General features: G+C 44.7%; 1 protein-coding gene across 4 annotated transcripts in view; it reads left to right on the forward strand.

Annotated features, from left to right (window-relative positions):
- Positions 1 to 22,740, forward strand: part of KMT2D (lysine methyltransferase 2D) — a 1,162,185-nt gene that overhangs the window by 46,721 nt on the left and 1,092,724 nt on the right. The window lies entirely within an intron of this gene.

A 22,740-nucleotide genomic window follows, 5' to 3' on the forward strand; every position in this document is an offset into this window, starting at 1 on the left:
GCCTTTGCAATGCACAGCTAATTACTCCACATACTATATAATTGATGACACCTTTGATATTATCACTGCAACATTTGTAATACAGTTATTGATGAGAAAACTGTGCATGGGGAGGGCGCAAGTTCTGGTTACTTGAAATAACTCTTAACAGCTGAATTTCTTTGTTTTTGTACGAGTAAATTCAGAACCTGTATATATCCTATATATATAACGTCTCTGCAACCTTCCGTTTTTTCAGTGGAAAAATATATATACATACATACTAGTGGTGATCGCCACTAGGTAGTTCCAGTTAGGACCTAGTTTCTATAGAAGAAGCATTTTTCTGACATGACTATGTCTTTGCTTGACAAATCTTCACCAAATTCCCCCCAAAATTTAGGCAGTCATGTCGGCTGCTGTCTGGAAAGTTTGGGGGCGATCCATCAAGCAGGGGCCGCTTTAGATAAAGTGTAAGCTTAAGACGTCTGGTATGCTTTTAAGTATACTTCTTCTGTGGGCTTCAAGCTATTTCATTGGTTAGTTTCAGTGTCATTTAAAAAAATCCTTCCTTGCTATTTGTCAGTCATGTCTCTTTTCCCCTCCTTCTGTGTGGGAGCAGGAACCAACTACTGTATAATTACACTTTGTCCTATTTATGTGGTCTGTAAGCTCTCTCTCTCTCTCTCCCTCTCTCCCTCTCTCCCTCTCTCCCTCTCTCCCTCTCTCCCTCTCTCCCTCTCTCCCTCTCTCCCTCCTTCCTTGTGCTGTATTTTCTTTAACAAGTGTGCCTGCCTGTGTGCTAAGAGCAAGGATGGAGGGTGCTGCGCAATCCATAGAGACAGTGCCATTTCTGCTCCATACCGGGATCCCGCTCGCAGCTCCATCAGTGCACCTCAGGTCAACCACACTCCAAGCCCTCATCCGTGCCAAGAGCCCCACACATGCTGTTTGTCAGAGCACCTCAGTTCTTAGTCAGTGCGCTTTGCTGTTCCAGTACTGGGACCTCAGGCACAGCTCCATCAGTGCACCGCAGTTCACACACTCAGACCGCAGCCGTGCCAGTGCCAGGAACCACACACACGCTTTCTGCCAGAGCACCTCAGTTCTTAAAGTCAGCGCACACTGCTGTTCCAGTACTAAGACCTTGGGCGCAGCTGCATTAGTGCACTTCAGTTCTACCCCAGCGAGGTCATTTCTTTTCCTATACTGGGACCCCGCTCACATACAGTTCCATTACAGCAGCTCAGTTCTAATATTCAGTCCCACTGCCAAGCCAATACTGGACCCAAAAGAGCAGAACGCTGCTCAGCCACTGCACCTCAAGTCTAACATCATACGCTACTGTTGATGGGAACCACCACATCTCCTCCAGAATCTATCAATTCTAACATTAAGTGTACATTTCTTCATGCTACTAAGACTCACACACATGCCCTTCATGACTCCTCGCTTCTTTGCTTCAGAGGCAATACCTCTCCCAAACTGGGTCTCATTCGCTGCTTCACCAGGGCTCCTCCAGGCTAACACTCGCCAACACTGGCACACCAATACTAGGTTTCACACATAGCTCCATTAACATACCTCACTTCTAACCTTTTGTGCCTGTTACTGATCCAGTACTGCAGCTCAAATACAACTCTGTCAGTGCCCTCAACCCTAACCTGCAGCTCCTCATTATTCCAATATCTGTAATTACACAGCGCTCCCTTTCTTATTCCTCACCCGCTGCCTATCTGTTGTTTCAGCACTCGGCCGGGACATAGCTCTGTGTATACCCACCACTCCTGTTCTGAAGCCCCCAATAATGATGCATTGGGGTTCACATACAACTCTGCTAATGCTCCTCTTTTTCTGTTCTGCAGTGCCCCCTGCTGTTCCACACTCTGACTTCTGTTTGAGGAGCCAATTAAATTGATTCTTAACTGCCATCCTTATTTCACTCTGTTCTTTCCTTTACTCGGTTTACTCCCAATGTTTTCTTTCTCCCCCACTTTTCTCTTTCTAGCTCTTAAAATCCACATGGTAAGAGTTTCGCTCTATCTTTCAACTGTTTATTTCTACTCTTCTCCCTTTTTTTAAAACTTGTTTCGTTCCCCTCTTTTTTTCTACATCTGCCGTTAATTCGTTCACTGCTTGTTTCTCTTACCATCTCTTCTTTCGCTAATGTTCATTTTTCTTTTTTCACACTTCTGTCATTATTTTTGTTTATCTTTCATTTTTCTTTTGTCTCACGTTTGCACTATTTCTTCTTAGTTGTGTTTTCATTTTCTCGTTCTTTCTTTGCAATCCCTTCTCTTTCTTCCTTTTTTTCTGTTGTATTCCTTTCGTTTCTCTTTTTCTGCCCCATCCGCTTTCTCTCTCTCGAGGCCTAGTTCTCAATGGAGCAACAGGTGCGGTGGCACCGGGGCCCAGAGACCTGTGAACCTCACTCAACTCTACATACTGCTGTATTTTCCTACCAAAATTCTAGTCCACCATTTTCCTTTCTTATTCCAGGGTCCATGACACTGTTACTACGCCACTTGTCCTCTCCATCTGTACTCCCGCCTCCCTCTTTCCTTTCACCCTCCAATCTGTCCCAAATTATATTTTTGTTACGGTGTTTTGAGCTTTACACTCTTAATGCCAAAATTTTATTTCTGATAAAGATTTATATGATAATTGTATATGATTTCAGATAGAGGAAGAACGTAAATGGAAGTGCTTTAGTTAAATGCTAGGCCACAGGAATTATATGGCAGGAACAGACGGAATTATGAGGCAGGGTTGACCAATTTATGTGGCAACAAAAGTGCAGTTATGAATTTACAATGCCAATAGCTCTAACTCAAGAAAATACAAAGCCTATTGCATTGCAAATGCTTGTTGTTATTTGGTGCAAATCCGATCAGTAGTTTTTGAAAAATGTAAAGAAAATCCAAATTTATACATATAGTGACGCAAAGTCTCTGCGAACCCTCCCATTCTCGGGCTGAGCTCTGATTGGCTGCCAGCATTTAAACAAGGAAGTGTTGGCAGCCATGTTAAGACTCTTCAGCCGAGTCCCAAAAAAAAGATGTAAAAAAAAAAATAGGAGTCCTGGGTAGGGAGACTCTGACCCCTTAGCTCTGGTTCTGGGGCCCCAGAGCAAAAAGGTATTATTTATTTTAAATGTTTGCAGCTAGTCGCAGCAGATCTGGGGACCGGCACTCCCTCCAAATCAAATGCTGCGGCCAAGTCAGAGAAAACAGTCCGCTTCCAGCAAGTGAGAGCTCTCACTTGCTGTGAGTGGAAGTTTCCTGTTTCCCTGCCTGCGGAGAGGCAGGGAAACAGAGGAAACATTGCTCTCGCCTTGGCAACTCCCTCTCTGTGACAACAATGCTGGCTCCCACAGGAGCTGGGGAGGTGATTGGAACCACGGGGGCCTTCAGGCTCCCCCGTGGTCCCCAACATTGTCAATAGGTGCCCTAGGGGGCATCCAGGTCACATGGCGGGCCCCAGTGAATGGGGTTCCTAGGACCGAGATCAGCCCTAGGGAGGGGGGGGGGGGGGCGGGTGGCCCCTCCCAAATAAATATTTAGGCTTAAGGCTGGGCCCTGGGGGATGGGGTCCCTGGGCCAGATATCAGCTGCGGGGAGCGTGGCATGCAGACCTGCTTGAGGTTGGTGCTTATAGGAGTTGGCCGCAGGCCAGGCCCTGCAGACAAACGGCTGTGCGCGGTGCTGGTTGGATTAATGTATAGTAATGGAAATTGCTTTACGTAAAAAAAAAAAAAAATACATAGAAATTCACTGGGGGAAAAAAAGTTACAGGGACGTGCCCTTGCCATGCACTGCTAAGTACCCAACAAATTACAGCTCTCATGATCTCTTTGACAACATCATTGATAATATCATCATATCCAGATAATATTTACAGTAAAATTGTTCACAAAATGGGCTGGGGGGAGCTGAGGGGGCTGGGGGGGGGGGGCTTGGGGGTCTGGGGGGGGGGGGGGCTGGGGTAGTGCATTTCCCATGTTAATTTCCATTGAGATTTTAGACACGACTGCAGCCTGAACCACTGAACGGAATTATACCAGATTTGACAAACGTAGCTCTGGGTACAGCAAGTGCTTCGACCTGTTGTAAGTATTGTGGGCTTTTTAACCATGCCCATCTCGCGCCCATCACTTTCATTTGTTAGTGGGCTTGCCTTTCAAAAATCACTTGTCATTGGTAAATGCTTTGTTTGTCTCACCTCAAGGCTGTATTTGCCACGCCTTGCAGACTGCCCATGTTACATGGATTATTGCATGGTTGCCAATATACTTAAGCATGGGCAAACTTTTCTTTCTTTTGTCTCTCCTTTGTGCTGCGTGGCGGCCATGATGCTCAGAGTGTGAACAGGCACAACAGCATGAACTGGATTAACGGTATTGGAGCGCTGGTCAGTTGTACACAGTTATCTAATCAGAGTAATTTCTTGTGGGTCTCCCCTTTAAAACACTTGAAATTAGTAAATGTTTTCTGTGAAACAGAAATCCTCAAAGGGAAAGCAGCTCTCCCGGCACAGGAGGAGAGCTGATACCACAATATTCACAGCACTTGAGAAACTCGTCCCATAATGCTTTGCAGGGCATTACTTTAACAAAACATTTTTGCTCATAACTCAGCCTGTGGTTGTCCTAGACAACGGGACCATCACCAAAATTTTCAGCACAACACCCGTTCTGTCTACTTCATCTCTGGGTCCCCACACTAGGTTAGTGGGGACATTAAAATAATAACCCCTCCCACCATTGTGTCTCTTAAGCTTTCCCATGGCTAGAACTTTTGTTTTACAGCTGGTAGGAGTTTTGTTTTACAGGCCTTGTTTGCGATACCATTACAGTAAACGCCCTAAAAATGCCCTATAAAGGCTAAGTATATGGGTACACTGCATTACTTTCTCCTGTGTTTTTTCATTTGCTTATGCCCTTTAGGGGCTAACAATATGGTTACACGGCCATGTTCCTTTCAATAGATTTTTTTTTTTTTTTTTTGGTTTTGTTTTTTTGTTATGGTCCCCCTTCGGGGTGTTTTAAGCAATACAGCCTAATACCAAAAGTTTATTTCTGACAAATGTTCATATGATAATTGTATATGTTTTAATAATCTCTATTACAGTTATGCATGATTCAGGCCAACTTAACATCCATATTACACTATGATTGTTTGAACACTCTTGAAATGTTTGGGTGACCTTTCTAGTTTATTTCTTCTCTGTGACTGTCTTGTGCCTTTCTTTGGGAATTTTCAGCCAGACAGGAACTCTGATGGCGGGGTGGTGAAAATGGTATTTTATTGGAATTAGCATGGCAGGTTTAAATTAGGATGCTAAATGGCAACATTTTCATTTTTTGCTGCAGATAGAGAAAGACGGTAAATGGAAGTGCTTTAGTTGTATGCAGGGCCACTGGAATTATATGGCAGGAAAAGATGAAATTATGAGGCAGGGTTGACCAATTTGGGGCAAGAAAAGTCCAGTTATGAATTTACAGTGCGAATAGCTCTAATTCAAGCAAATGCAAGACCTATTGCATTGCAGATGCTTATTGTTACTTGGTGTAAATCTGCTCAGTAGTTTGAGACATTTAAACAAAACCAAATGTTTAAATCTGGGCAACGTCTAAGCACTGATCTCATGATGAGTTCTGACTGGCTGCCAGCACTTCAACCTGGAAGTGCTAGCAGCCATCTTGGTACCAATATACATGATAGCACCCAGTGAAAGGCATAGTGAATAGCAGGTTTTGAGGGTCACAAAAACATATAAAGGGTAATAACAGATTTTAGTTACAATATAAATTATTTGATGATGGTAACGTACTAATTTAAGGAATTTGGTGTGTTCTGAGGTAATTTCACCATGTGAACAAACCTGCTTGTATTTCATGAATCATGTTTGAGAGAACTGTTTTCTCATGATTTTCCTTTGTGGGTTAGGCAGTGCTTAATTTGTAAATAAAAACTTGCCGGTGCTCAAAGCCCTCCTTTTAAACACGCTGCTGCTGCAATTAAATGTGGGAACACGGACTATTGAGGCGGCGTAATCCTGAAGCCATCTCAGGCCTTTTCAATCTATATAAAACCACTCCCTGCCCCTTCAGCTCACTCTTGCAGCTTTCTGTTTTCTCCCTTTCTGACGCTTTTTCGTTTTTCTCTTCCTCCGTCTTTCCTATATGTTTTTTTTGCTGGCAGCAAATGCTTGAGGCAGAAGAATAAGCCCCAGCCCTCAAAAATAAGTGCCGGTGCTCAGCACCGGATACAATAAGCACAAATTAAGCACTGGTGTTATGAAAGGTGCTTCAGAAGCTACAGTTAGAGCATATTTTCTGTAAATTCACCCTATCTTCCTCAGCTAATAAGAATTAAGTCTGACATTCTCATTAAAACATGTACCAACAGGAGCAGCCTGTCTGATTCCCTTGTGTTCTATTGCAGCGAGTGTTCTAAAGAACAAGTAGAGCGCTAAGTCTTAATTATGACAAAAGTGTAGCACACCTGAAGCTATCTTGATTGAGTCAAACTGGTGCAATTGAAACATTTAATTTAGAAAGTAACAAAATGAGGGGGTTTATTTTGTCATATGAACTATGGTTAGTGTTGTCGAAAGGAAAATTAGGGCATGTTTTAATTGAGTTCTCAGATATCTTTCTCTTCTATTTCATTAAAACATGCAGACTGAGACATGCACTTTTAACACTAGCAAAAGACTGCCAGTTAACTCCCTGGTGATCAGCAGCTGACAGTGTTCTAGTGAGCAACTAGAGTGTTAACATTCTGAATTGATGCAAAAAACGTGGCACATCTGAATGTCATCTTGATGGAATCAAAGTGGAAAACTGAAAGTATATTCTACTGAGGATACAGAGGTAAATAAGGAAATTAAGGAGTTTCATAAGAAATAAATTTCCCAGGATGGCCACCAGAGAAAGAGTCCAAATTTAGCCCAAGTACAGCCCAATGACCGAAGTGTGCAAAAAAACACCATTATTTTTTTTTTTTTTTTTTAACAGTTTTATATAGTGCAGACTTGACCTGAAGGTGTTGGAGCGCTTTACATGAGCGTCATCTTTATTACACAAGGATACATTCATTTTGGTACATAGTACTAGTAAATAATTTAAAAGGACTTTGTCGCTATTTGAAAACTCAGAAAATGTCCGCATTTAAGTTTTTTAGTGCACTAACCATAATTTCTATGGGAAAAAGACTCTAATTTTTATAATTTCTAAAGGAAATGCTTTAGATTTTACAGTTTTGATTACATGAACATAGCGTCAAGTGTGCCACACTTGTAATACATATAGATTGTTAGTAATCTAGTTGTTTCATTAGAATACTGTGGGGAGGCACAGGTTGTTGGCACAGACTTTGATAATTGAGGGCAGAGAGGAGGGTGTAGAGGCATCAAGTTGACCATGCTGGGCAGGCAGGCGGGGCAGTGGCAGCACAACTAACAATGGAAGGCAGGAGAAAGGGGAGCAGGGGCAACAACCAACCATGTAGGACAGGCAAGAGAGACTGTGGCAATATAAAAGACCACTGAGGGCAGAAGGAAGAGGTAGTGGCAGTACAACCATACATGCCAACAGACCTGATTCAGGCAGGAGACTAACAATGCTTTTTAGCCAAAAATGGGCTTTATTTTATTTGCCTCCTGCCTAAAATCGCCTCTCTTTCAATTTGTGTGGAAAATCAAAACCCCAGTTTGTTTCCAAATATCCCGCCTACCAAGTTCAAAATGTTGGCAAGTATGGAACATTGGATCACTGAGGGAAGGAGGAGTGGGTTAGGGACATGGACTTCAATAGCAGAGGTCAGGAAGGAGATGGGCGGGGGCACCAAACTGAATTTACAGGACAGTGCATCTGGTTGCAGCACAATACACCACACGTGACAAGCGGGCCTGCAGTGCAGCACAATGGACCAAGGAAAGCAATAGGGAGGGGATAGGGCCATGCACACTGACAACAGGGAGTAGAGGAGAAAGAGGCAAGGGCAGCAAGCTGACCATAATGGACAGGAAGGAAGGTTGCAGCATAACTGACCATGAAGGGCAGGAGGGAGAAGGCAGGGGCACAACAACGGACCAGACAAGGCAGGAGCCAGGGGATAAGCGGCGTGTACATGGACCGGGTTGGAGCAGCAAGTTGGCCATGGAGGGCAGGCAGGGTGGGCACTGGAAGCACAACACACCCTGGAGAGCAACAGTGAGACTATAATGGCATTCACACACACAACAGAGGGAAGGTGGGGGGTTGTCAGTGGGAACAAGCTGACTGCACAGGGTAGGTGGGAGGGGCGTTGGAAGCACAGAAGGCCATGCATGGCAAGTGGGTGGGTTAGTGAGTTAGTGGCAGCACAACAGCCATGGTGGGCAAGAGGAAGGGAGCAGGGTCATGCACAAAGGACCACTGAGGACAGAAGGTATGGGTAGAGGTTTGTGGGGCGGCCTTCACAACAGATCACAAGGGGTAGGCATGAGGAGTAGTTGGAACGCAACAGTGCGTGGGGGGCAGAAAGGAGTGGCAGGAAAATGGACCATGGAGGACAGGAAAGGGGGGATAGGGGCATGGAACTCAGACAGGCAGGGTGGAGGTTGAGGCAGCAGTCATCTGACCATGCTAGGCAGGTTGGGGGGGGGAAAAGCAGTGGCAGCTCAATAAAACACTCAGATGATAGGTGGGGTTGTGGCAGACCCATGAAACATGGTGGGCAAAAAGGAGGGAGCAGGGGAAAGCAAACAGATCTTGGAGGCCAGGGAAAAGGAGGGTAGGGACAGCAAGCTGAGCACAGAGGCTAATCAGAAAGGCAATGATGGGGCATAGAATTGGGTAACGGAGGGCCAGGGGAGTGGGCAGCGCATCTGACCATACAGGGCAAAGTGGGTGGAGAGGGAGGGGGCTGGTGCATGGACTCGGACAGCAGAGGGTAGGGAGGAGGTGGCTTGGGCAGCATGTTAACTGTTCAGGTTAGGTGGGAAGGCCAGTGGCAGAACAATGGCCACACAGCGCTGTAATAAGGGAGCAGGGGCAGGGGCATGGGCTTCGACAATGGATGACCAGGAGGAGGCACAATGCCGGGTCAGGCCTCCAACTCCGTTTTCACAAAAAAACAAAGATTACAGGGACGTTCTAGTTAAGTTGATGTTTTACCCACACAAAGCCTTAGAAATTCAGCAGTTATAGTAAGACTTATAGTTGTACTTATGTTAAACTGTAACTCATGGCCTAAAGTTACTTTACTGCCCAAGTTATAGTTTCTTCAGATCTATTGACTGGTTACATACACAACAATACTATGACTGCAATCAGAATGCAACACAACAAACGCAAGCGTTTGCAATGCAGTAGGTTTTGCATTTAATTGAGTTGGAGCTATTGGCATTGTAAATGCATAACTGGACTTTTTTTGCCATGTTTATTGGTCAACCCTACTGCATATCTTGATCCTTTCTGCGATGCGTGATAATGTCAGCAAGAGTGAGATGAGCCCAGTAGAACAGTGCACAGGGGAAAAGGGAGAGAGGAGAAAAAAAGATGTGGAACGTAATGCATGTTTGGGTGAAGGCAGACGGAGAGGGACAAGGTGTGCAAAGAAGCAGAGACAGGGAGTCTGATTTGGAGAATGAAGATTGTGACTTGAGGGAAAGACATGAGGCCTCTCGTTGACCGACCAGTATAAGGCAAGAAGACGAGAGTCTGTGACGGAGAGGGAAGATGGAGCGAGGGAGAGACTTGATGGACATATATATATATATATATATATATATATATGGGCTGTGAAAGCAAGACACAAATAGGGAAGAGGAAGCTAAAGTTTGAGACATATGGGCAAAGGGTCCGAATGTGAGCCAAGTTATTGAGTCCGACAGGCACCAAAAATGTGACTAGGAGAGAGAAGTCATGATGGATGGATGGAGGGCTGGGACAAGGGGAATTAAGAGCACTGTGATGGATAGAGTAGGAGCGAGAAGGAAATACACTGGCTGACACAGATAGACACGGAGAGGCTGAAATAGATCAAGTGACGGATAAATATGAGCTGAAGAAGCCAAGAAGCAACGAGATGTCATACTGTGATGGTGAGAGGATGCCAATGTCTAGGATAGACATGTGGCAGGTGATGGAGTGAAGGGGTTCTGAGGAAGTGAACAGGCATAAGGTCAGTGTTGGAAAGACAAGGATATGGAAATTATGAGAAAGAGAACAAGGTGTATAGAGAGACCCAAAATCAGAGGAAAGCCTTCGAGTCCATGATGGAAAACCAGCATGGGCAAAGTCAATAAGGCTGAAGTTGGCTGCCAGCCTTTCGGAAGTGTCATTGCTTATTTAGTTTGTTGTTGTTTTTGCAAAATGTTTAAGTTGGGGAAGGTGATGGACCTCATCCATCTATAGAAAAAAAAAAAAAGAAAAAAAAAGGCTAAAAACAAAAATATGTTTTGGTTCCCAAAAGCACACATTCACATAATAGCCCCTGGGACTTAAGGGAACTTCTTGATGTCTGGATGTGCTCCTTATGAAAGAGAAAAAAATGTCACTCACAGTTAAGGGACCTCTGAACGGAGCTGACTCTTGGGCCAGTGCTGAATGCTGCAGTGACAGAAACAAAATGTGAATGCACAGTAACACATCTATGCATGAGATGAGCTGTATAAAAACCCCTATACCTACCTACATTATACATGTCATTTTAATAAAATCAAAAGGTCTTAGTTAACTCAAGACCTTAAGTGAGAAGTGGAGAGAGCTGAGGTTGAAGGCATGACCCGGATTAGGAGAGACATAACTTTACTCTTTGATGGTAGTGACGGATGGGGAGAGGAGATTAATGGATCCTGTGATATGGAAAAAACAGCCTGTGGTGAATAAACAAAGCAGGTAGATGTGAAGAGACCGTGACAACAGGGTGAGAAGAAGGGACCAAACTCTGTACGTCTAGGGTGAGCTGGGACCCGACACAGAGCTTGTAATGACTACTTATAATATTACCCAATTCCTAGCACCTTGAAGTGGAGACTGGGTTTACACAGATTACTAGCAATGTTTAGAGAAGATCTGTAAATCAGGAAGGCTCAAGCTGTCAGAGTTGATCAATGCCGATAAAGATTCTACTCACCCAGGGCAGCCAGTTCCCCAAGGCTAGCCTGTCTGGAAAAGCTGTCCCTTTGGAATAAGGCAGAGCGATGCACACTGTCCTGCGGTCGGGAGATTTGTTGGATGCAAGAGTTCTCGAGTCCTGTAGACACATGGATGTCTTCTGGTGAAAGTACGCTTGTGTCTTTCAAATGGTAGGACCTGGAGTGAGCCTCGGTCCTTCCCAGCCCCTCCTGTCATAGACACCCTCTCTCACCCCTGTGCACTGGTCTGTAAATCAACCCAGCACGGGTGTGCTGCAGGCCTTCGTTATAAACCTGTTATATATATTCGAACATAAAGTATGGCGCCCAGCCGCAAGGAGAAAGGATCGCGGGAGGCAGGGCCAACACACGCTGTAACAGGAGATAGCGGGCTGTAGTGTGGTGGCCTTCATAAATGTTCTCTCAGTGAAATCCCCCTCGCGAAAACCAATCACACAAAATTGACCAATGAAATGGAAGCATTTAAGACGAGCACAACAAAGAACAAATGGCAAGAGTGGGAGTGGTTAAAAGCCCATATTAAATACAACGGGTCTTGCAGACAGCCCTGAGCACTGCCAAGCGCAACCTAACAAGGAAAGATACAAAGAGAACGTTAATTCCGGGAGCATAGGGGGAGCAAAACATACAGAGGATATAAATTGTACAATTCTGTTAAAATTTGGGAACTAAAAGAGAGTGGGGACCAGTAGGGCACGTGCTGTGATTGATTTGAACACGCAGCAGCTAATAAGGACCCAAGCAGTATTACAAGACACAACAGAACGCTGTTACATTCAGGATCTGAAAGCCTCTAAAGGGGCCCTTCAGTCAACTTGTGGTCTGCTAGGAGTCAACAATTAGTATCTACAGTAGGGAAAGTCGCCTTGATAGTCTCCCACAAACGTAGAATCTCAGAAGTTGATAGTGTTCTGACCAGTTGGAGTGTGGTGTCCTTGATGGGTTGCTTTTCCCTGGCCCCAGGATAAATTCCAAGAGTGCTGTAGTCAGATTGAGCAGTAAACCTTGCTCTGAATGCTAGGACGGTTGACATAAACGAGCAGGTGCAGTGTAATTCTTACTCTGCTGATTATAGACAAATTGCCTTAGTATGTGATGCATGTAGACAGATGACACACATGCTCTTATGTAAAATAAACATTTTTTTAAACCAATTGTCACAGTGGCTTACATTTTGCTCTGTTTATAAATGACTCATTTTTGGTGTTGATTTTACCACTAGTCAATATGTGAGATGCACACTGCATGTCACACCCTGTAATTATATTTTAACTCTCATGCAGATATGTACCTTACACTGCAGGCAAGAACACATCCGCATAGAGTACAGAAGCCCGATGGTGGTGGTCTCTTATCTTTTATACCAGTGAGGAGAGAAAGAAAGTGTAGGTGTGTCTAGTGTTTATGTGCAGTGAAACCTGTGCTAGAAAGCATCAAAATGATACAATAAGCTTGGGTAACTGTGCAAACTACATAGCTGATACCTGATGATTAAACTATTAAAATGGTTTAACTGTGCTGTATGTGTTTAGCAAGGGCACCATCACTACTGCACCATTTGTTTAAACCAGCGTTTGGGTTGTTATTCTTAAAATATCTGGCGGGCATGGGATACAGAGGCTTGTAGTGCACCAGGAAGAAACTTGCCTTAAGCCACCTAAGTGTTTGCCTGGCTGGCCGTACCACGTCTTGCAAGCTGTAGGCTTAGAATGGAAGGGCAACTGCAAGTACTGACAGCATCACTGGCAACCTTGTTTTCACACTTATTGAAGGCTGAAGTAGTGCCAGTGAGAGAGCGGGAGGAAAATGTTTGTCAATATTTGTACAGTTGTGGAAGTGAAGTCCTTACCTGTTGCCTAAAAGACAGTTTGTAAAAAACGTAGTGGGAGCGTAGTGGGTTGACAACCCACCCATTGCATACCATAATCCTTCATGTGTTTGCTTCTTGTTTGATGTCTTGCCTTCCTCTGTTTGTCCCTCCTACTAACCTTTTACCATCCTTCGATTGCTGTCTTACATTTTCCCACCGTGTGCTTTTAGGAAACTACTTTTTTTTTTTTTTTTTTAATTTAAGCACTACACGAGTGCAGGATGCATATATTTTCCTGCTCTCCCCCTCGTGGTTTTCTTTCCAGTCAAATACCAGACTTTAGTGGTGTTCTCTCCCTCATGGGGTCTTGGTCTTTCTTGTGTGCTTTTCCCTTACCCCTTAAATTGCTCTCCCTTGTATGCTTCTTCTGCATGCCCTGCTTGGTGTTTTCTCATGGTGGTCTCCATCTGCCCTCTTGTTGCTCTCTCCCGTGTGTACAGTTTCGGAACCCCAAATCCCCACCTGCATCTCTGTTGATTCTCCCCCTTCTTCCCCAATCTTTTTATTGTTAGTTTGTGCTGTCATTATTTTATTTACCGATCAAAGTAATGTCCACTGTTTTTTTTTTTTTTTTAATCGATAAATTAACAAGTTAACTGAGTGACTCTATAACTAACCATATCCTTGCTGGTTGGTGAGTCAATTCTGGCTCTCTTAGGGAGTCACCCTAGTCTAAGATGTCAGACCAGCACCAAGTAACCTAAAGATTTTTGACAAATCATTCCACTCCTGAGCAGCTTGTGGTGCAGGCCTCCACCACCCAAGGCCTGTTTGGTGGGGTGTCTAAACCCCCCACCAAACAGGCAGTCTAACAGCCTTGATGCCATAGACAGAAACGTTGCTTCTTCTGCCAGTTTGGCTTTATGCTTCTTGAACGAGCTCTGCCTTTAGGTGGTTTTACAACCACATACCCTTTGGAACATAGGTTGGAAGATGTAAATGGCTTTGCTGAACAATATCCACTATGCCTCATCTCAGATCACTCAAGATGCTCAAGTGTATTTTACATTTTTCCTTGGACAGTACAGATTCTGCTGTGTTCCTGTGATGGGCTTCACTGTCATTAACTAGGAGACATGGCTGTATATGTTAAACTAGCTTCTCTTAGTGATGCCTTTGATAGATCTAGATCATTACTTGGGGATGCGCAGGCTTTTTAGAAATTCTCTTTTACAGAGCTAGATTTTTTGAGCCCCAAGGTTGTAGTGCTAAAAGCAGCTTATAGGTTTTATTTTCCACTTCTCACCAGTTCAGCAGCAATACTGCAAATTTAGAGAATACTCAGTGTCTCGCATATCCGTCCGTATGGTTTCCAGGCCTACATCTTTGTAAACTTATGAATTTCTGAAAGTTTTAAACGTGCAAGTTTGGAGAACAGTGGGTACACTTGTGTGGCTTTATTATGTTTTGGCCCCTTTTTTTTTATTTTTTATGTTGCTCTTAATAGTGGTTCAGAGATTCTTCAATTTTTTTTCTTACAGACTAGCACGTCACAGGTTTTACTAAATGATTATTTAGAGAGCTGGTGTTTAAAGTTGCCCTTAAAAATTGCATACTAGTTTAGCACAACTGTCTAGAACTGCTGATTTTTTTTTTTTTAAATCAAATTTCAAACATTCGTGCACCTCTTGTTTTGAAAACAACCCTAACTCTTACCTGCATTCTTCTACAAGTATTTTTATTTAATCAAGGAACCTTCTGGGAGAATTCTGACTTGTCATATTAATGGCCAGATTAATTTTACGAATATGTGCGTATGTTAAGGTGTGCTGCTAGCCAAGACCTTCTGTTTTTACAAAAATTATATGTATAAAATAATTATTGGAGCTTTTCAACTATTGGTCTTATTGTCGTTTTGCCTTTTTCTTCTGCTTACTTCAACGTTGTGCATTGGGCAGTAGGCCGGCCTACTTGGCTGACCATTCACACAGTAGTTCTTTTAAATGTAGATATTATTACGGCAATGTTTTTTGAGAGCAAAAGAATATTTTTACTTTTAACCAAATTACTTTTCTCAGATTAAGTGCTCAGCAGCTTCCCTAACAGTAGTTTTGCAAAAAGACTGACAAAGCCAAAACTGGGAGCCAACACCAGACCTATAGGTTTTGCCGTTACTACAGTTTTTTTAAATGTAAGCCACTGTTCGCAGTGCAAGCTGGGCTTACAAATAAATATATTTTCTTAGAGCAATCACCCTTCCAGTAAAGGCTGTTTGTCTGTTTCTCTTGTGCTGAAAAAGGGAGGGCTGTTCAGAAACTGGGTGTGTCCTAATGGGTCATCTTCCACATCATGCTATGCTAATAGTTGGCCAAAATGGTCTTCCTGAGCATCTTGTTGCTTATTCCACCTCTTTATAAGGGAACATTCCTCTGGTATTGATTCACAAAGTGAAGAGTCTGGGGTTAGAAGTATCCATCAAAAGAGTAAGATGCATATCTTTGGCATCCACTTTCCAGCAACTTCTCGATCTACCAGCAGATTACTGAATACCCACCTGTATCTGTTATGTGTTGTGGAGTTACAGGATTTAATGAGGTTCCACAGTAGATTATTCTCCCAGTGTGCCAGCATTCGACAAACGTTTCTTTCCAGCTTTCCACATCGATGATATCATAATAGCAGGGCTCTGCATGTGACTCCATCTGATGTCATCGGGTCCATAAGAAGTCCTCACTGGCTTACTGACGTCAATTCCCTTTTTTCCATCCCTTCGACGCTAACGGTTTCTAGCTCTCTGTAGCTTCAATGTACAAGGGAATTTCTTGTACGAGTTACTATGTCTCAGCTGAGGAAATCTTGTTTTAAACCTTGTAACAGGTGCAGAGGTCACATGTTTGTGACGGATCCTCACAAAAATTGTTTGTGGTGTCTGAGTTCGGATCATGATGTTGCGGGTTGCTTGTCCTGTCAGAGCATGAATCCGAAGGCTCTGAAGGAGAGGGAGGTGAAGCTCTTTCTTTCTAAAACTGAGAAGAGAGGACGTCGTAGGTTAAGATCTTGGGACTCTTCGTCAGATAAATCGTCAAAGTCCCACAAGAAGTGTTGTCGTCATGGATCGCGATGCTGTTCATCCAGAGACGGTCTTAGATCGCCTTCACTGACTTCGAGAACACAATGCCGTCCGATTCCTAGCCGAAGTTGTCACCTACGTCTCGTGTGCCGTGGCTGGTAGATATTTCGGCATCGCCTATGAGCCTGGTGACTCAGTTTTCTCTGACATCCACACATCAGGAGTTTGAGGTTAGGGAGTCTGAGCAGACCCAACCTCCACAAGAGGAACAGGATTATTCTGCCCTTCTGGCTCTGGGAGCGGATCTGTCCTTGTTCCTTAATGCTATGTTAAGCATATTCAGTAAGGCAATGGTCTCCTCTGGTGCGCCTGCTGGCCTCACAGGTCCATTAGCCTTCACATTGGGATTGCCGGCTCTGTACAGGCAGGCTCCTCATCTTCCTTCGTCCGGTTTGGTGCTGATGATGACACCACCTCCACCACATATGCCGGCATCAGCGGCACCATTACCCAAGTCGGACAGACCATGAGCGGAGTCGGATCAGGCAACTCCGGTGGAGATTGAGGATCCAGCTCCTCTTTAGACTTTGCCTTTGCTGACGCCGTCGACGAACTCCTTGTCGACTCCGTGTTAGAAGTCGAGACTTGGATCAAGGAGGGAAGCCTTACGGCTGCTGGAAGAGCAGCAGTATCTAGAGGAGCAACAAGAACAACACCTAGAAGAAGGGGGATTCCTGTACCTTCTGATTAGTACCAGGGGCTAGATGTAGCTAGCGGACTGGACACTTCCCCTGAGTGGGAGCTTTTGTCATCCGGAGGTGCAGTTTTCTCAGAACTTTCAGCCTACCATGGGGTTATCAGGAAAGCAGCTGAGCTTTTAGATCTACTTCAGAACTGAAGACTAGTATTCTAGCAAGTATTGCACCTCACAACCTCAACTTTGGAACCTCTGCTTCTGTTTAATAACTCTTTGACTGAGCCCATATTGGATATTTGGAAAAAGTCATTGACTACAGGGATGTGGTATTCCTATCGCCCGACGCCCGGGACATCTTGTTTGGGGTCAAGGGCAACAAGTTTTCATGTTCACTTTGTCCTTGGGACAAGTTGGCCCAACCCTCTGCAGCACAAACCCTTTGGCTGCCTGTTTACAGAGAGTGGAACTCTCTGCAGTTGAGGTAATGTGTCTCCAAAAGATAATGCTGTTCGAACTTGTATTTATGGTTCATTATTTGAAAACCTTCATTATTAGGGTGAGTGCTGTAAATAAATATTTTAAGGTCACACTTCACTACGGACGTTGGTTCCAGTACAAAAAAAAAAACGTGTATACACATGTTTGAAAAGTTTAGGCTATGAGGCTAAGTATAATGCTCCCAGAATGCTCTCTGATTAGATGCAAATGAAGTGTCATTTAGTAAAATGTTTTGATGCATGCTAGTATTTCCCAAAAATATTTCTAATGGAAAATCAGTGTAACCATTTTCAACACCATTATGGGAAGCATGAAAATAAACAAACACTGACAAAGCCAACTGATCTGACATATTTTTATAAGTCTTTTAGTTTCATCAATGCGTGTCTAGTTTTGACATGGCTTTTGTAACACTTTATTGTTGTGGAGCTACCAGGCCCTCAACATTGTAATAAACACTGGCAAAAAAAAAAAAAACGTTTTTGAACTCTAAAAGCACACGTTGCCACCAGTGGCATAACAAAGGCCCCGCAGCCGCCCTCCAGGGGGCCCCTTCAGCACAGCACCTGCCCTGAGTGAGTCTGGAGAGGGGGCTCCTCCATGTTCTTTGCAAAGGGGCACCCTCCAGTTTCGTTACGTCACTGATTGCCACTGTTGATCCTGACACTGAACAAAACTACTTTGTGTGCCAATATGCTCCTTGTGGAAGAGAAGAATGCGATCACTCACAGTAAAGCCAGCCAAAAGAGAGAGAAATAGAAGTTTAATAAAAACAAAATGTCTTTGTTAACACCTGACCTAATTAGGGACCAAGACCCACATGTAGGTAGCTTTTTGCATGTCGCAAACAGCGACTTTCGCTGTTTGCGACGTGCAAAAAGCACATTGCGATGCACAAACCCAGTTTTGCGGTTCGGTAACCTGGTTACCGAATCGCAAAACAGGTTTGCGACTCGCAATTAGGAAGGGGTGTTCCCTTCCTAATTGCGACTCGTAGTGCAATGTAGGATTGTTTTGCGAACGCAAACCAATCGTAGTTTGCACCCATTTCAAATGGGTGCTAACACTTTCATAAAAGGGAAGGGGTCCCCCTGGGACCCCTTCCCCATTGTGAATGTCACTGTAAAAAAAAATTTCAGAGCAGGCAGTGGTCCTGCGGACCCCTGCCTGCTCTGAAAAAATGAAACAAAAACGTTTCGTTTTTGTAATGCATCTCGTTTTTCTTTAAGGAAAACGGGCTGCATTACAAAAAAAAAAAAAACTGCTTTATTGAAAAGCAGTCACAGGCATGGTGGTCTGCTGTCTCCAGCAGGCCACCATCCCTGTGAGGCCGCCATTCGCAAGGGGGTCGCAAATTGCGACCCACCTCATGATTATTCATGAGGTGTGCATTTGCGAAGCCCTTGCGAATCACAGATGGTGTCAGGGACACCATCCTACATTCGGATTTGCGACTCGCAATTTGCGGGTCGCAAATCTGAACCTACCTACATGTGGCCCCAAATTCTTAAAGTCACAAAAGTGCACCCATGGTATATGTCGTACCCCTATAAAATATTTGTGAACTGTATTTTAGCATGGGTAAATACGCATGTGTAGATTTTCTCATGTGAAAATCTATTGAGCATTTGCAAGTTCATTTTCCCTCCAGCCACTTTCTTCCCAACCCTGGAAGAAGTTCTAATTCTGCCATTGTCAGGAGTAAATGTCCAACCTTTCTTATTATGGGAAAATATTAGAGAGAAGCTGGTGAAAATCTTTAAAACATGCAGGTTAGTAGGTTTGCAGACTCAAAGGCATTCCAGCCCTGGAACTATTGCTTACTGCTTCCTCCAGCCCCAGTATGCAGATCTGCAGAAAGGTGGAAAAATAAGGAAATTGCTACAGTAGGGATTGAAACTGCAAGTATTCAAGCCCTATTATGGTAGTAGCCCTGACATAATCAGAGAGGCTATTATCAGAGCTCTTACATAATGAGATTGCTGCCATAATTTGGCGCCACACTACATGGCACCAAAGGGACAAGTAGATCTTTTTACAGGACAAGTAGATTTGAGAAGCAGCCTGTCCCGTGGACAAGTAGATATTTTAATAAATTCCACACCCCTGGACTACTCCGGGCAGTTTCCAGGTCTATAGGCAGGAGATATAAGGTTGCTCCAGGTGGACCCACGATTTATAACAGCCCAATGCCAGAAAACTTTGTGGTTCAGGCTTCCTGTTCATCTAAGGTGGCTCCAGCCTCGTTCCCTACAACTCCATCGGATAGGGAGTCAAATCGGAATGGAGCAAACTGCTAAAAAGACCTTCTCTTCAGGAAGTATGGCCTTTGAAGTCTTTGAACGCAACCTGTGTGCTGGGTAGATACATCTAGGTCTTGATGGATACGGCCACGGAGGTGGTCTCTAAGTTGCCACAGGATGTCCAAGGAAATTTTCAAGAACTTCTGCAGGATAGTCAAGTGGCAGCCAAGCAAGAAATCCAGTCAGGCCTGGACACTGCAGACTGTCGCAAGAGCCATGGGGACATCAATTGCCACCAGGAAGCTTACGTGGCTTAGAGGTTCTTGCTTTTCATCTGATGTACAAGCAACATTAATGGGACTCCCTTTTAATGGTGCCAGGCTGTTTGGGACAAAGGCAAGACTCCGCCCTGGAGAGATTTAAAGATAGCAGGGCCTCTGCAAACTCTTTAGGCCTTCATCGTCTTATAGGCCATTCCGGAGATTCGGAGGGTTTGGTTGTGGCTCATTCGTTCATAGAATACCGTAGTTTCAAGTCCAATCCCCTCTACAGGTCCTTTAGCGGTTGTGGAAAGTTAAGATCAAGAGGTGCCACCCAGCAGCCTTTCTCCTCCTCCTTCTCCTCCTCTTTGTCCTCTGCAGAGAACCAGTCAAGGAAGCAACCCTAGTTCTCTCCCCCCTTTCTCCGGCATGTGTTGCCCGTAGGGAGAAGGTTGTTACATTTTCTTAAGGATTGGGAGTCAATAACATTGGACTCATGGGTGTTCAGTATTGTGAGCAAAGGTTATGCCCTTCCCTTTCGGGAGTTTCCGTCTCGCTTCCCTCCCTGTTATTCCTTTTGCTCCGAATAGCATATTCTCTTGCTTCAACTGGAGGTGCAGTCTCTTCTGTTAAAGGGCACAGTGGAGTTGGAGCCGGAGCAGGAAAGGGGACAGCGATGTTATTCAAGGTATTTCCTGGTTTCCAAGAAGGATGGTTGTTTGAGGCCTATCCTGGACCTGAGGATTTTGAATTGGTTCCTCAAACAGGAAAAGTCAAAATGCTTACCGTAGCACAGGTGCTTCTTGCATTGGACACGGAAGACTGGATGGTGTCTATCGACTTGCAGGATGCCTATTTCCACATCCCCATTCTGAACTCGTACAGGAAGTATCTCCAGTTTGTGGTAGGGTCTCAGCACTACCAGTTTGCGGTCTTTCCTTTTTGTCTTACTTCTGCATCTAGAGTATTCACGAAGGTGGTGGCAGCGCATCTCAGAAGTAAGGGAATATCACTAGTCTCTCATCTGGGTGATTGGCTGATCAAAGCCAAGTCCCCCAGCGTTAGTGGTTCACCATTTGCAGGTGACAACCCAGTTGTTGTTCAACCTGTCCCTTTCTTTGAACGTGCCCAAATCTCACCTGGAGCCCTCTCAGCGCCTCCTGTTCATAGGGGCAGTACTGGACACAACATTGAATCAGGCCTATCCTCCTCCCCAAAAGATTCAGGGCTTACAGGTGATGATTCCCATGTTTCAAAAGGGAGTGGCTGTTCCAGTCCTAAACTTCTTGCGCCTGCTCGGTCTGTTCGCTTCCTGCATTCTGTTGGTCACTCACACACATTGACACATGAGGTCTTTCAATTGATGCCTCCACAAGCAATGGTTTCAACACAGAGGCGATCTCAGAGTCAATAGTGAGATCCAGAGGCGCTGCAGTGGATCTGCAATGGTGGAGTGTACAGGGCAACCTGTCACAAGGAAGGCTGTTATCTCTTCCACCTCCTCTGACCACAGTCATAACAGATGCTTCCACTCTAGGTGGGGAGCTCATCTGGGGGACCTGGCGATCAAGGGCCTTTGGTCTCCAGTAGAACAGATGTTTCACATCAATCTGTTGGAATTTCGGGTGATACCTCTGGCTCTCAAGGCCTTCCTCCCATTCATTCATGGTCTGTCGATACAATCCTTGACAGATAACACTACTGTGATGTGGTATATCAAAAAACGGGGAGGAGTAGGTTTGTATATTCTCTGCAGACAAGCTCTGCAACTCTGGACCTGGGCTTGGAGCCATCGCATTTGCATGGTGGCAAACCATTTGGCCGGAGTTCTTAACGTACGTGTGGACAGTCTCAGTCAGTGCTTTTCAGCTGATTACGAGTGGCGTCCTCATCCGGGGGTAGTTCTTCACACCTTGCAGTTCTGGGCAACGCCTCAGATAGACCTGTTTGCCACTCAAGAGAAAGCGCACTGTCGGTCGTTCGCCAGCCTCGAGTATCCGATGTAGGGGCAGTGGGGGACACGTTTCAGTTGAGTAGGAGCAACCGGCTTCTTTAAGCATCCGCCCACTCCCCCAATAATCCCCCTCTAATACCTTTTTGATTCCTCTAGTTCTGAGGAAGATTCACCAATTCTGGGCCCAAGTCATATTAATAGCTGTGCTTGGCCAAGAAGGGTGTGGTACACAGACCTCCTTCACCTCTCGCTGTGCCCTCCGCTCCATTTCCCTCACAGGGGCAACCTCATCGAGCAGTCACAGGGACAGGTTCTACACCCCCACCTCCCGAGCCTGCACCTTTGTGCCTTTGAACGGGGCAATCTTTAGTTCTTTCCTCTCGCCCCTGAAGTGGTGGATGTTATTTTATCAGCCAGGCGACACAACACCAAGAATGTCTATGCTGGCAGGTGGGCAAAATTTATTTGTTGGTGTGAGGGGAGACACATCGACCTTTTTAAAGGTCCATTTGTCTGATTTTTGGGGTTTTCTCTATCTTTAGCGCACCAAGGGTGCACTGTGGCGACAGTAAAGGGCTATCTCGCTGCTGTCTGCTTTCATTTGTCTTCCTGATCAACCCTCTTTGTTAAAGTCACCTGTAGTTCTTAGATCCCTTAACGGTTTAACAAACAAATTTCCTCCCACCCCATTTGTTATGCCTCAGTGGGATTTAAATTTGGTATTAACTTTTTTGATGGGTTCACCATTTGAACCAATGCATAATTGTCCATTGAGGCTCCTTACTTTTACAACAATTTTCTTAATATCCATCCCATCAGCTAGACGTGAGTGAGCTGCAAGTTCTTATTGTAAAATCCCCTTACACTACCTTCCATGCGTGTAAGGTGTTTTTGAGGCTTTCCTGCCTAAGGCAGTTACACCCTTTCTTCTGGGGCAGACTATAACACTTCCATCATTTTATCCTCCTCCCCACCCTTTGAAGGAGGAGGAAAGGCTGCATTGCCATGATCCAAAGAGGTCTCTCAGATTCTATATTGAGAGAACAAAGGACTTCAGAACGGCTGAGCAGCTCTTCGTCGG

Source organism: Pleurodeles waltl, chromosome 4_2 (genome assembly GCF_031143425.1).
Source record: "Pleurodeles waltl isolate 20211129_DDA chromosome 4_2, aPleWal1.hap1.20221129, whole genome shotgun sequence".
NCBI classification, from domain to species: domain Eukaryota; kingdom Metazoa; phylum Chordata; class Amphibia; order Caudata; family Salamandridae; genus Pleurodeles; species Pleurodeles waltl.